This window comes from Zootoca vivipara, chromosome 2, assembly GCF_965207765.1.
Source record: "Zootoca vivipara chromosome 2, rZooViv2.hap1.1, whole genome shotgun sequence".
Taxonomy (NCBI): domain Eukaryota; kingdom Metazoa; phylum Chordata; class Lepidosauria; order Squamata; family Lacertidae; genus Zootoca; species Zootoca vivipara.
This window is the reverse complement of record NC_142584.1, coordinates 85,407,950-85,421,591: the sequence shown is the minus strand read 5'-3', so window position 1 is coordinate 85,421,591 and position 13,642 is coordinate 85,407,950. Positions and strand designations below refer to the sequence as shown.

Sequence of the window (13,642 nt, the reverse complement as noted above, 5' to 3'; positions counted from 1 at the left end):
AGTGTGAGAGCATGGACCTTTAAAAAGTGTGTATTTTGAGGCCATGATCTTGTGCGGGTCTTGTGACTCGTGTGGGAAGGTGATCCTGGAAGACACTGGTCCTCTTTGACATGTTGAAGGGTATGCTAAGGGTGGGTACAAAACCAGAGTAATTCAGACTGCTTCCAATAAAGGAACAACAACAAAATCAGCAGAGGTTAATGGAAACCATTCCATAAGGCAATTATTATTATTAGGATGGGTGAGACTGTATGTTCTTGTGAGCACTGGCTTCAGCAGAGGGGAGAGGTTACCTTGGGCAACTTCATGCAAGGCTCAGGCTGGAGACTTCATGAGAGCAGAACTCAGGCCTTGCTTCAGCTGCACTCATCCTTAGACTTAAATAGCAGATTCAGCTCTGCCTTGTAGTTAGCTTCTCTGAGAGGCGCCTTTTCACTGAAAGGGCCCCAGCCTGTGTTAGCAGTCATTGACTCAGGCAAAGAGGGGGCTCCGTTAGGGCTTCTGATTCAGAGGAAGTCAGCAAAGCATCCTTAGGCCAGAGGCCTAAGGCCCAACAGACCCAACAGGCTCCTTGCAGAAGTGCTCCCAGATATTTAGGTGCTACTAAGGCGGGACCTGAGGTCCCTCACCTTCTCTAAATCCATAGCATCATCCCCTGAAGAAGGGAAGTCGAACCCCTGGGGCAGGACAGCCAATTAGAACTAGTCATTTTGAAGTAAAGTAAATTAATCCAGGCAGTTGTGCCAACATAAGTAGAATTCATCAGGACACTTGCCACATATGTATTCCTGACTCTAATGACCAGGCAAATAAATCATTTTTTTGTTTCATTCCCATGCTATCTTTACAAATAAATGGGTTGGTGTGGAGTTTTAGTGAAGCCCCCGTGTTTATTGATCTGAATAACATAATTGAATAATAATCTAAAATTCACTTTTCTTTTTCCTGGGACCACAATGGCTTATACTGTATGATTCACAGGAGTATCTCACTATAGAAGTGATATTACAGCTCTTTCTAAATGTGGCTGTTGAAATGTTATCTCTTACAAAGGGGAAGCCCAGACCTATGCTCTATTCGCATCACATTTCATATCTAAAAATAGGAGCTAAGTGTGTCCCGTAGGGCTTGTAATGTGTCTTCCTCCTCTCAGTGAGCAGGGAGTAGCTGCAAGTTTGAATGAGAGCCAAAGGGTCACTGAATCCTGGAATCGGTGAGTTGAAAGGAACCCTGGCATCTTGTACTCCTTCCCCAAACCTAGCCTTCTCCAGATGTTTTGGACTATATCTCCCCATTAGCCAATGGTCATCATGGCTGTTGTATCCAAATCATCTGGAAGGCACCAGGATGGGAAAAGATGCCCTAGGCTAACCCTGTGTTGCAAGGCAAAACCATTCATCCACTTACCAACTCAGCTTGGAGTAGAGGTTTGGGCAGCCATCTGTTGGGGGGTGTTGCTCTAGCTTAGGGGTGGCCAACTCCCCAGAGACTGCAATCTACTCACAGAGTTAAAAACTGCCAGTGATCTACCCCCTTTTGGGGGGTTCGGGTCAAAGTTGTTGAGTTTTTTTCAGGGAGGAAGTAAAATGTTGAGTTATTTTAGGGGAGCCACAGTTGTTCAGCTTCTTTGGGGGGAGCCAATGATCTACCAGTGATCTACCACAGACGTCCAGTGATCTACAGGTAGATCACAATCTACCTGTTGGACATGCCTCCTCTAGCTCATGGGTAAGAAAACTAAGGCCCGGGGGCCAGATCCGGCCCAATCGCCTTCTAAATCCAACCCACAGACGGTCCAGGAATCAGCGTGTTTTTACATGAGTAGAATGTGTCCTTTTATTTAAAATGTATCTCTGGGTTATTTGTGGGGCCTGCCTGGTGTTTTTACATGAGTTAAATGTGTGCTTTTATTTAAAATGCATCTCTGGGTTATTTGTGGGGCATAGGAATTTGTTCTTCTTTTTTCGAAATATAGTCCGGCCCACCACAAGGTCTGAGGGATAGTGCACCGGCCCTCTGCTGAAAAAGTTTGCTGACTCCTGCTCTAGCTCTTCATTCGCTGCATTAAACAGAGGGTAGAGCTAGATGGCTTGCAAGACACACATCTACCCAACTCTATGATTCTGGCCCTTGGCTGCTCCAAGGGCAGATCAGATATTACACCTCTATGTGGAGGAAGGCAATAATAAGTTCAGAAAAATAGAGCCTTGCCAAATGGATGCTACTTGTGACATTTCTATGTCATGCCAATCATGTAAAGCATACCAATACCAGTACTGTACATCCCTGGCAGGGACTGTGAGTTAATTTATGGGCTTGCAGATGTTATGTCTGCTCTACAGAAGGCCACCATGTGCAAGAGTTGGTTTTTGTTTGGATTCTCTCTCTTTTTTTAAGCCTTGGGTGATGTATATGTGAATTTTAAATTAGTCCTTCCATGCCATCTTTCAATTTAAACTTCCACAAATATTTCTTTAACATTTGCTTAACCCTTTGAGTTTGGGTGGCAGGACCCTGCTGTTTCATAAGTCTCACCCTTGCATTCACTTCTTCAAAGGCCTCTAGTTTATAAATAGAAGTGACAATAATTCACTGCCTGCCAATAAGGATATCAATATTTTATAATGTGACAGATACCTTCATTTAATGGCAGTGGGAACTGCTGGAGAGCCATGGTTTATACAGTATTTACCGCCCATGTATAGAACCAGATTTTTGTGTCTGGCTAAGTCTACACAGTGTCGGCAATTTTACACTTCTTGCGTGTTTGTACACTGGATTGCAATGAATAGCTCTTACATATTTTTGCCTTTTGCCAGCTGCACAGCGATGCTTCAGTCCACTTTTAGCTAGTCAGCAATATTATCCTGTTCTGAGAAAGTGGGGCACAGAGCTGTGAATAATGACTTGCTGATGGATAAACTAACTTTACAAAATGATTTACACCACTGGGGCTGCAGGAAAATGTACTTTCATTTTTTATTGAGACTGAGGGTTTTGAGATGGTTTGATCTCTCCTTGAAAGTACTGCATGAGATTCACCCCTGATGAAGCATAATCATGTTTTAAACACTTTGGGCAAGTAAACTGGCTTCTGGGCACCTTGGAGATGTTCTCATATTTTTGTTCTGGCCCTTGCTTTTTCTGCTGCCAGCTTGATCTCTGGCCAACTGGGTTTGCAAGTTTTCAGCAAACCCCGAAAAGTGTGACCAGGTCTCTAGCTGGTTAACGATTGCAGGATCACTGTTCCATTATGTCAGTTTATAGTGATCTGACTTGGTCTCCACCATTTGGCTGCCTTAGCCAAGTCCTATCCTGAGCCATTGTCCCCTATTCAGGGCAGAGTTGCACAGTTACGTTTTATGACATCACATGGTAATTTCGACCCATGCAAGGTATAATAAAGTGAGCCCCTACTGCCAGCTGAAACTAGAGCAACATTTTATAGATGGACTGCTTAACTTTCTTACTCCTTACTCCTCACCAGCTGATGGACAGAGCAACCCAAACACCAAGCTTGTTGAGCTCCACCCAACTCTCCTGATAAACTGGCCATGTGTGCTGGGACTGATGGGAATTGTAGTCCAAAACATCTGCAGAGCACCAGGTTGAGCAAGACTGATTTTAATAATTCCTTGTTTCCCCCCCCTAAACCCCATGGCAAGACTGTGAAACATAACCTTTATATTTCTGAGATCAAATCCTCACATTTTCAGGTTCCTTGTTTGCAGTGGCTTTTATCATACACGTTCTTAGTCGTATTCTTAGTCGTAGTTTTACTCAGAGTAGATCTATTGAATTTAATGGTCTCAACATAGCCATGTTTGTCAATTTCAGTGGTTCTACGCTCGGTAAAACTTAGTCAAATGTCCCCCTCTTTTTCCTTATTTGCTGAGAACTTTACAGTGCATTGAGGAGCTCTTTCCTGTATTTTAAAGTGTTGTTTTTATAGGGAGACACATGTGGATAAAAATAACCCTACAGTTGCTAATGACTATGTTAATATCTTAGACTCTAGGACTTAGAAAGGATTCGTAGAATGATAGGGTGTCTGTGATATATATAAATAATTTGAGGGACAGAGAAATGTGGAGTAGCGATTTCACATTCACCTAGCCTGAGTGGCACAAATAACAGCTAAACACAATCCTGAGGAATTCTTGAGAAGGGGGAATGTTCCCCGTCTCCCTTCCCCTCTTCCCAGCTCTTCCCTTTCCTCTCACTTCTTTCCGCCAGAACATGAAGCACAACTCCATTTCACAGTAATCATAAATTAATTTAAAGCCAGCAGCCCCTCACGGAGCCAGGCAGAGGTGTTGAGGGAGAAGCTATACAGAGAGCTATGTGAGGCAGGCATTGGGAAGACTGCAATCCAGGGAAGATGTTTGCTGTTTCCCTGAAGTGCCGGCTTGGCGTGGTGAGACGCCGGAACAAAGGTACTGCTGGGGTCCTGGCGGGGGCAAGGGGGGGGTTAGGGTAGCATCTTAATGACTTTCTCAGAGTCATTCTTTAAAGGGGAGGCAAGCAGAAAGGTGGAGTGATTTCTTTACTTTTGGGTTGGCCAGACAAGAGGAAAACTAGGCTGCATACTGTGTGTTTGGGGATGGGGGGAGGGGAAGCTCATTTTCCCCCACCCTCGTGATAATGCAATTATGGGGGAAGGGGTTTTTTGGGAACTTTTCACCCCCTCTTCTCTTAATTGCGAGGTGCTGATGCATTAGCTGTAATGAAAGATTTTCATACATCTCTACTCAAAATTTCCTACAGAAGGGTTCTTCGTGCACTTTGCTGGGCACGGGATGGACAGTTTCATCCTCTGTTTCACAAGATTGCAAAGTTGTTTGACAATTGCGTTGTCAGAAGGTTGGGCTGAGAGAAGAGAGATTTCAGGGTGGGAGTGTGGGTGAAGATGAATCGCAGGTTACAGGGGAGATGCTTCCAGTAATCATAAGAGAAATCTATTGCGAGGCTGAAACCCATTAATAAAGTCAAAGAATTATTGGCACAAATTCACTTCTCATCACCTACAGCATCCCGCTACACAAAATTAATCAAGTTCTATCCATGGAGTGCAAGACTGGCAGTGCTGGTTGCAGAGCTTTTAATTTCAAAAAAAAAAAAATGGGGGGGGGAGACTGATTTCAGAACTTTACTGCTGCGGGAAAGCTCTCTCCCCCCCCTTTTGTTTTCTTCTGATATGATTCTTGTGCACTATTGTGCTGCCCCTTGATCAGTGGGGTTGTGATGAAAGGGGAGCACTGCAGAATGCAAAATGTAATAAAATGGAGAGAGAAAATTAATGTAAAAATTGGATTTGTTTAGCAATGTGAGACATTAATGTGTTCCCCAGTACCAGGCATATCTAAGTGTATGTCATTCATTGCTAGGGAATGGAGCAGAAAATAGATTCAGTTTGCTTTTAAAGAGGAACATGCCTAATTCACACTTTCTTGGGGGGGGATGTATGAACTGAAACAGAGCTATCTTTTAAAATCCACACTTCTCTGAATTTTGCAACACAGTTCCACAGCAGAGCAATGTATACAAAAATACATGTTCAAGGGGCTAAGTGTGTGTAAAAATGGACATATTGTACTAGTTAGAACATCATGCAAAGGTGCATTATATTAGGGAATATTGCTTTGTAAAAAATGAGGCAAAATTACACACACACAGAGGAAAAAATTGCATGAAAATGAAAGTGAATTTTCATTATGACTTTAAAAAATTGCAAACTGATGTGGAAATGTGGAGAACTGAACTTCAGATTGGAAAAATGGAAAACAGGGGAGGGGAACCAAAATTGGTATAACATATAGGTGTAGAAAGGACTAAAGCACACACATAAAAAAACCACTTACGGGTCTTTTATAGAATCATGATTGTCACAGTCTAGATGTAGGTTGGGTATTACTGATTTTCTTAAAGAAACAAGTTCAGCTTCTTTTCCTTGGGCACGCTAAGCCTTCATGCTTGATGGAGACAGCTTGGATATTGCTTGAAACCCATTCAGAAGAACAGCAAGCTCCGAACTTCAATAGGATAAAGAGTCTCTGTGATATCAGCACTGCATGTTAAGACTCAAGCATGTTTATGTTTCTAAAGTGAAAGCTGGCAGGGCCCAATTGTGTCTGAAACTTGTGTTTCCCAAGATGGTGTCTTCCATGGTCTTAAATGTATAGAAGCTACTTGTGGTGGTGGCTTAGTGATGAGAGAAAGGCAATGTGCCCAAGTTCAAAGGCACTTTGAGACTTTCCGGATTCCAATCTTATTGTTTCTGCTGGTAAAAATTTCAGTCCCACTCCCACTCATAGGGGCAGTAAATGCTGCACTTTTTGCCCTTCACAAAGTCCCAAGGAAAACGTCCCAAGGAAAAAATCAGCACAGGAGTCTGATGATGGGAACCACCAAACCTCCCCCTGAATTGAACAGCAGTAAAAGGAGAACAGCTCAAACTGGGCTATTGATGAAGCATGATTTTAGCATCATGCTTTGGAGTGGTGCTCCTTTGTATGTTTTCTGTCATTCCTGATGTACCCGTTAGGAAGAGAAAGGCAGGCCTGCTCTTTCGGTTCCAAATCTTATTCATTGTCTAATGCAAACACCTGTCTCCCTCTCCTCCTACTCAGGATTCCTGCACTGCAAGGAAAGGTTTTAAAAATAAAACACTTAATTCTGGTTATCTTTTCCAGTACTACAATAACTGGAATATATTTGCAATCATTCTACTAAAAGCAGTGGGCACCTTGCATGGTTCACACACAGTCCCCCACTCTGTAGAAATTAGTTTTGAACTGAAATGGGGAGAGGTAAATTCCATGGACATTCCTTACCTCTGTGAAAGGTGCCCACCACACCTTTTACAATTTCCACTGTGAAACGGTGTGAAATTGTACACATAGCCTGAGCGATAGGAGAGAAATTATGTTGGTAATGGGGCTCATAAACCTCCCTCCAGTTCAGCTGTACCTGTACATATATGCCTTGTTGAGGAGAGGTGGGGGTCAGATGTAGGGTTGCCAGACTCAATAGAGGGCAGGACTTCTGTGCCTTTAATTGCCCTGCTCTCTTTTGAGTCTGGAAACCTGAAAGAGAAACCAGCAGACCCTTTGCTTGGAAATTAAACAAAGGGCCTGCTGGTTTCTCTTTAAGGTTTCCAGACTCAAAAGAGAGCAGGGCAATTAAAGGCACAGAAGTCCTGCCCTCTATTGAGTCTGGCAACCCTAGTCAGATGGGGCTTGTCAACCTGGGAAGGTAGCTCATCTGGGAGAAGGAAAACTCTGGTCCTAAACCTCCACTGCCTTGCAGGGTATCTTTGGGAGAAGATACTAAGGAGTAAACCCTACACAAATTCTGAGCAGAGTCTAAGGTTCCCCTACTTGTATCATATAATTTCCAGCGGCACATTTACTGATGCCAGTAAAAATCAAATTCTTTCCTGTAGTGTGGGATCAGAAGGCTGAAAATTGTTGGTTTGCACATGCATTCCACGTTTGTGGCAGGGAACCACTAAATGCATACAAAAATTGAAAAGTTGTTAGATGAATGTGCAAATCTACCCAGATGGGTTTAAAATACTAATAATAATAATAATAATAATAATAATAATAATAATAATAATAAATAGAGTTTTCAGCATTATCTGAAAGAGTTTGCATGGCTTTTTCTAATATGTTTAACATTGGTGTGGATCATCTACATTTATTAGTGACAGCTTTAAATATGGGCATTAACCCAGTGCTAAATTTTGCTACTTTGATCAAGGATTAAATTTAGCTGGAATTGGGTTTCAAATGAAGTGCTAGGAAGGGAGAAAGGATAGCTATTATCCAACTTCTGCATATTTAGCAATCGGATACTCAATTAAATACTTGCAAAAAAGGTCATTATCACTATTTTTTATGAACTCCCTCTTCTCACAATCAAATGTTTCATTTAATGTGTGGCATTTGAGGCTGGCAACTGAGGTGATCTGTAAGAATGAATGAAGTCTTCGGGGTTTTGTCCCCGATCCAGAAATATGCTCTTCTTTACATACTTCCGCCCTTGGTATCTCTTGTGTTGTACAAGCCCAGAAGAGACATCTGTCAGTTGACATATAAAAAAAGCAAACCAAGAACCCAATCATACGATGCTTCCAAGAACTAAATCTGTGCAACTGGGAAGAGAAACAAAGTTGTACAGAGGAACGTATATAAGCAAAAGAGTCAAAATATATCTGCAATCCATCATGAGTTGTTTGTAAATGTTTGTCACAGTCTAAAAAAAACAGACATTTGTACATAAGGCGCCTTCAGTTTGGTTATGCACAGCAGATGCACATAAAGCTATGTATCCACATCACAGTGCCCACCCAAGCCCTGTTAAAGTGTCTGCATGTACCTTTCAAAGTGTATGCCTCATTTCCCTCACTTCCCTCTACATTCTGTGCAGAAACTGTCTTCTTGACCATTGGACCCACTATTGGACTCGTCCGCTCAAAGCGCTGTAGCCTGAATTGGCATGCAGGGGAAGTCCCTAAGTCACTGAGGGTTTGAGACCCATTGGCTACCCACACCTGGTTTAGCTGGCCAGTCACAGCTGTTTCCAGAGTGTGGCCACTGTCGCATGCTGACAGCTTCTAGGAGCCACAGGTGAGAGCTGAGTGCAGGGTGGGGGCCACAGGTGGACACACTACCCCAGAAGGAGCACAAAGTGCCCCCTACCAGAAGTACTACCCCCCAACACTCCACATACCCCTGCAAATATTGAAAAGTCTAGTTTAGCATCATTTAATCACCCTAGATCAGGCATCCCCAAACTCGGCCCGCCAGATGTTTTGGGACTACAACTCCCACCATCCCTAGCTAACAGGACCAGTGGTCAGGTTTGATGGGAATTGTAGTCCCAAAGGGCCAAGTTTGGGGATGCCTGCCCTAGATGCAATTGCCGGGATATTCATAAGAAAAGATAATGCAGATAAGCAAAGTTCCCTGGGCTCAGTAACAGAGCACACTTTCTACACGCACAAGGTCCCAGGTTCAACCCCTGACATCTCCAGTTAAAAGGATTAAGTGATCATTGATTATAGGAGACTTCTACTGCAAATGTTTCTATCTCACACTGGTTCCATATGACATTCTTTAAGTTTAAACTATTGTCTCACCTAACGTGACCTGAACACCGGAATCTCATTTGTTTTGTTTTTACTTATAGTACTGAATTTGCTCAAGTGAAAGAAATAAGGAAACAGGACGGAGTCCCTAAATTATTAACACAGTACATGTGTAAGCTTTAAAGCTACAAATGGATGCAAACTGAGAGGTGAGCAGACAAGCTTCCTGCAGCATTAGCATAGAGATCTGGGTTAGCCCTGCAGGAGCTGATGAATCACTAACACCTTGGTCAGAAGAAGCAGAGCATGCTAAGTGATGTGTGCATGTGTGTGTGTGTGTGTGTCTCCTCATTCTTACTAATGGGAAACACCACCCTCCAAAAAAAAAAGAAGCTTGGATAGCAAAGGTGCAGTACTTTGCCCACCCGGTTTCATCTCAAACTCACAGGCAATAACATGCAACTAATATACTGCTTGACTGCAAACAAACAAAACACAACCATTGCAGCATCAAGTGGATGACAATTGGGTGGGCCTGCCCACCTGTCAAAATTGACCCATAAGGGGACAGATCCAGCTCCCCATTACTACTGTAAGGTACGGAACTCCTGTAATTAGGGGTAAACACATGTCATGGACAAATCTCATTCCACTCAGCTGGGACCCCCATTTTTACCCACCAAGGGTCCTATTTATTATTTATTTATTTATTTATTTATACACCGCCCATCTGGCTGGATTTCCCCAGCCACTCTGGGCAGCTTCGAACAAATACAAAAATACATTAAAATATCACAGATTAAAAACTTCCCTAAACAGGGCTGCCTTTAGGTGTTTTCTAAATGTCAGGTAGTTGTTCATCTCCCTGACCTCCGATGGAAGGGCGTTCCACAGGGCGGGCGCCACTACCAAGAAGGCCCTCTGCCTAGTTCCCTGTAGCTTTGCTTCTCGCAGTGAGGGAACCGCCAGAAGGCCCTCGGCGCTGGATCTCAGTGTCTGGGCTGAACAATGGGGGTGGAGACGTTTAGGGCTTTAAAGGTCAGCACCAACACTTTGAATTGTGCTCGGAAACGTACTGGGAGCCAACACTCTTAGGACCAGTGTTATGTGGTCTCGGCGGCCGCTCCCAGTCACCAGTCTAGCTGCCGCATTCTGGATTAATTGCAGTTTCTGGGTCACCTTCAAAGGTAGCCCCACGTAGCCCCACTATTTATTTAATAGCCATGGGTGTTGGAACTTTTTGGTGTACCTTACCCACACCCCAAAAGAGCAATCAAGCAGTCTCACCCCTATGTAAACACACTGAGGCCTCCAGTGGTCTGTTCGGATTACGTTAATGGCATTAGGACTGGGGGTGTAAGAAGGCATCCTTTTCAGTTCTACCCTGTATTTGTTACATGCACCACTTCTTCCATTCTGCTGCAGTTTGCCTTCTGCCCAAAACTGTTATTCCTATTGCCAAAATTGCTTTATCATGTATAATGAGATATGCTGTTAACTGTGCTGAAATCACATAAATTTCATAATTAATTACATAAGTTACACTCTCATGTTATTCCACCCCATTCATTTCAATGCAAAGGAAACACAAAGCTAATATTGGGGGCGGGGTATCATAATCAGTTACATATTGTTTGGAACAGATTGATTTTTGTTCCAGACCTGGAACAAATGAGCAAATACGGTACCAGCAATTTCTGCTCTTGTTTCTGTTTTCATCAGAATTCCCCAGCATCTCTAGCTGCAGCACACATTCTTAGCCCACTTGGAAATGTACTGGGGTGAGAGGAGATACATTTTTTTTCTCTTCTTATTTTCTTCCACCCACCATCTCCTCAGTTGCTGTTCAGCTCTGTCTAGAGCAGTGTTTCCTGGTCTTGCTAGCTAGGGATGATGGGAGTTGTAGTCCCAAAACATCTGGAGGTACAAGGTTGGGAAACACTGGTCTAGATCAGGCATGTCAAACCTGCGGCCCTCCAGATGTTTTGGACTCCAATTCCCATCTTCCCCGACCACTGGTCCTGCTAGCTAGGGATCATAGGAGTTGTAGGCCAAAACATCTGGAGGGCCACAGGTTTGACATGCCTGGTCTAGAGGATATGGAAAAGTTCTTTGACGGCAACTCTTAAAGCAATGTATTGTGATCCCTACTCCCAACTCATCTAGAGTACGGTTTGTAGACAGAAAACCACCTTATCCTTTTCCCAGGTTCCACAGAATGTTTTCACTATAGTAGCCTATATCTACATGAAGTAGTGTCCATCACCATTACAAATCATTGCGGTATGAAGTATAATTTTTTCACGCCAAAGGATAAATGGACATAAATCTGACATCAGGAACCAGAAGACAGAAAAACCAGTAGGAGAACACTTCAATCTCCCAGGACATTCTATACAAGATCTCAAAGTAGCTGTCTTACTACAAAAAGAATTTCAGAAATAGACTGGAAAGAGAAGTTGCTGGATTACAACTTATCACCAAGCTCAAAACCATGGAGGGACCTGGTTTGAACAGAGATATCGGATTCTTATCTCATTATACATGATAAGCGATCTTCAGCCATCTCAACCCTTGCTTTTTCATGCAAAACCATTTGCAGTCGTTTTCGGTTATCAACAGCTATCAGTCAGTTAATCACCCACTTCCACCACCCTTCTGAGTGATCCCCCCTCCCCTTCCCATCCCCACCCCCTTCCCACCCCTTCTCTACATAAGCGCCTGGGGACTCCTATTTCACTGTATCTGAAGAAGTGTGCATGCACACGAAAGCTCATACCAAAATAAAAACTTAGTTGGTCTTCAAGGTGCTACTGAAGGAATTTTTTTATTTTACTTCGACCCAGACCAACACGGCTACCTACCTGTAACAAGAATCTGAAGGTTTGCTTGTAGCAGAAACCTGAACTGTGGATTTAAGCATTAGACTTCAGTAGGGATGCTACTGGGTGGCCTCTATAAATGCTGCTGTTGCTGCTCACAATAACAACATATTTACCTATAATGTTAGGTATGGATGCAACAACAGCAGCGTATTTGCATGCAGCCTTAGGCATGGATGCAACTTGCAAGACTACACCTGGATTCTAAATATATATATATATATAATGTCAGACACTAACCTTATTCGCAACTGTGGGTTGTCACCAACAGAAAATGGTCGTATACATAAGCAGATTGGTTTTCACCTATAGCAGACGATGTATGTTTGCTTCATGGTCATATGGTTGGATTCAGATTTATTTATACACGGAGCAGATCCATTGAAACCCATGGATTGTCATAATTAACTCCCATGGATTGCAGTGGGTCTACTTTTAGTTTGACCAAGTCTAGACCTATGATCTAGAAGGTGGCATTGTAGTAAATGACCAAGAAATCCATAGCAAAGTCTATGGGAACCTCTCCGCTCACCTTCAGGCGAGTTCCTACCACACTGGGTGGGAGGGTGAGGAATCCCAACAACAAACTGTGCTGGGCGGCCCCATCACGGTTCCCTTGTATTATTAAAGGTGGACTTGAGTGGAAACCACATCCACCAGGACTGCTGCAGAAGCCACATCTCCCAGCTTGCTCCCTGTTGGCTTGTTGGAATGGCTAAGGAAGATGGCCCCTGCCAGGCTGTGGCTGCACAGGGCAGCAAGCCACTGCTCCCCAGCATGACACTGGAAAGCAGCAATGTATGGAAAGCGGTGCAAAAATCCAGGTGCAAAAATCCAACACCGTAACAATTAGACTGGGTTGTCGAAGAGGGGAGGAAGCAGGTTTCTGCTACTCCCTCTGGGCTGCTGCATATGGGACTTGGCCACTTCCTCAGCTCACTTCCTTAGTACTAAACCAGCATTTTATTCATTTATTACATTTGTATCCTGCCTTTCCTCCAAGGAGCGGCTGCTGGCATATGTGATTCCTTCTGTCCCTTCCCACTTTATCCTGCCTGAAAGCCAGGTTAGGCTGAAAGATAGTGACTGATCCACGGTGGCCCACTATGTTTCATGGCATAGCAGACATTGAACCTGGATTTCAAGATATTTTGGTGGTATTCTGAGAAGGCTGGGCGGTCCAAAGCAGCACCCTTTTCCTTTGAGAGGGGGAATTCTCATTTGGTTTTTTGCCCTTCAGTACTAGAAAATTCCAAATACATTTTGATTAAGAGTATCTTTTGTCTAGGGAGTTAATGACTAGGTAGTACAAAGACCAAGCAATTATTTCCCAAGGACAGCCCCCCCCCCAAGGCTATGTGCATTATGTTTCTCTTATATTATGGGTGGGAAAGGAAAATATGTCAATCTGAAGGGATGAAAAAAGCATTTCAGGTCTGCAAACCACTTGCTCAATAGATCACACTCCTTAAAGCTGAGCATCTTGCCATGCCTTGCTGTCTGTCTACAATTACCTGTTTTAAAAGGCCATGTTCCACATTTGAGCTTTGACAGGCTGAGTTTGGATTTCATCTCAATTCAAAGTTCTAGCTTTAGTGCTGAACTTTCTTCTTTTTGATTTCACAAATGATCCCGAGGGTTATTTTAACCTACTTATAATTAATCT

General features: G+C 43.3%; 1 protein-coding gene across 4 annotated transcripts in view; it reads left to right on the top strand.

The window, feature by feature from the left end:
• The window catches only part of GRIP2 (glutamate receptor interacting protein 2), a 202,295-nt gene that overhangs the window by 21,411 nt on the left and 167,242 nt on the right, over window positions 1-13,642 (top strand). The gene's annotated exons all lie outside the window — the stretch shown is intronic.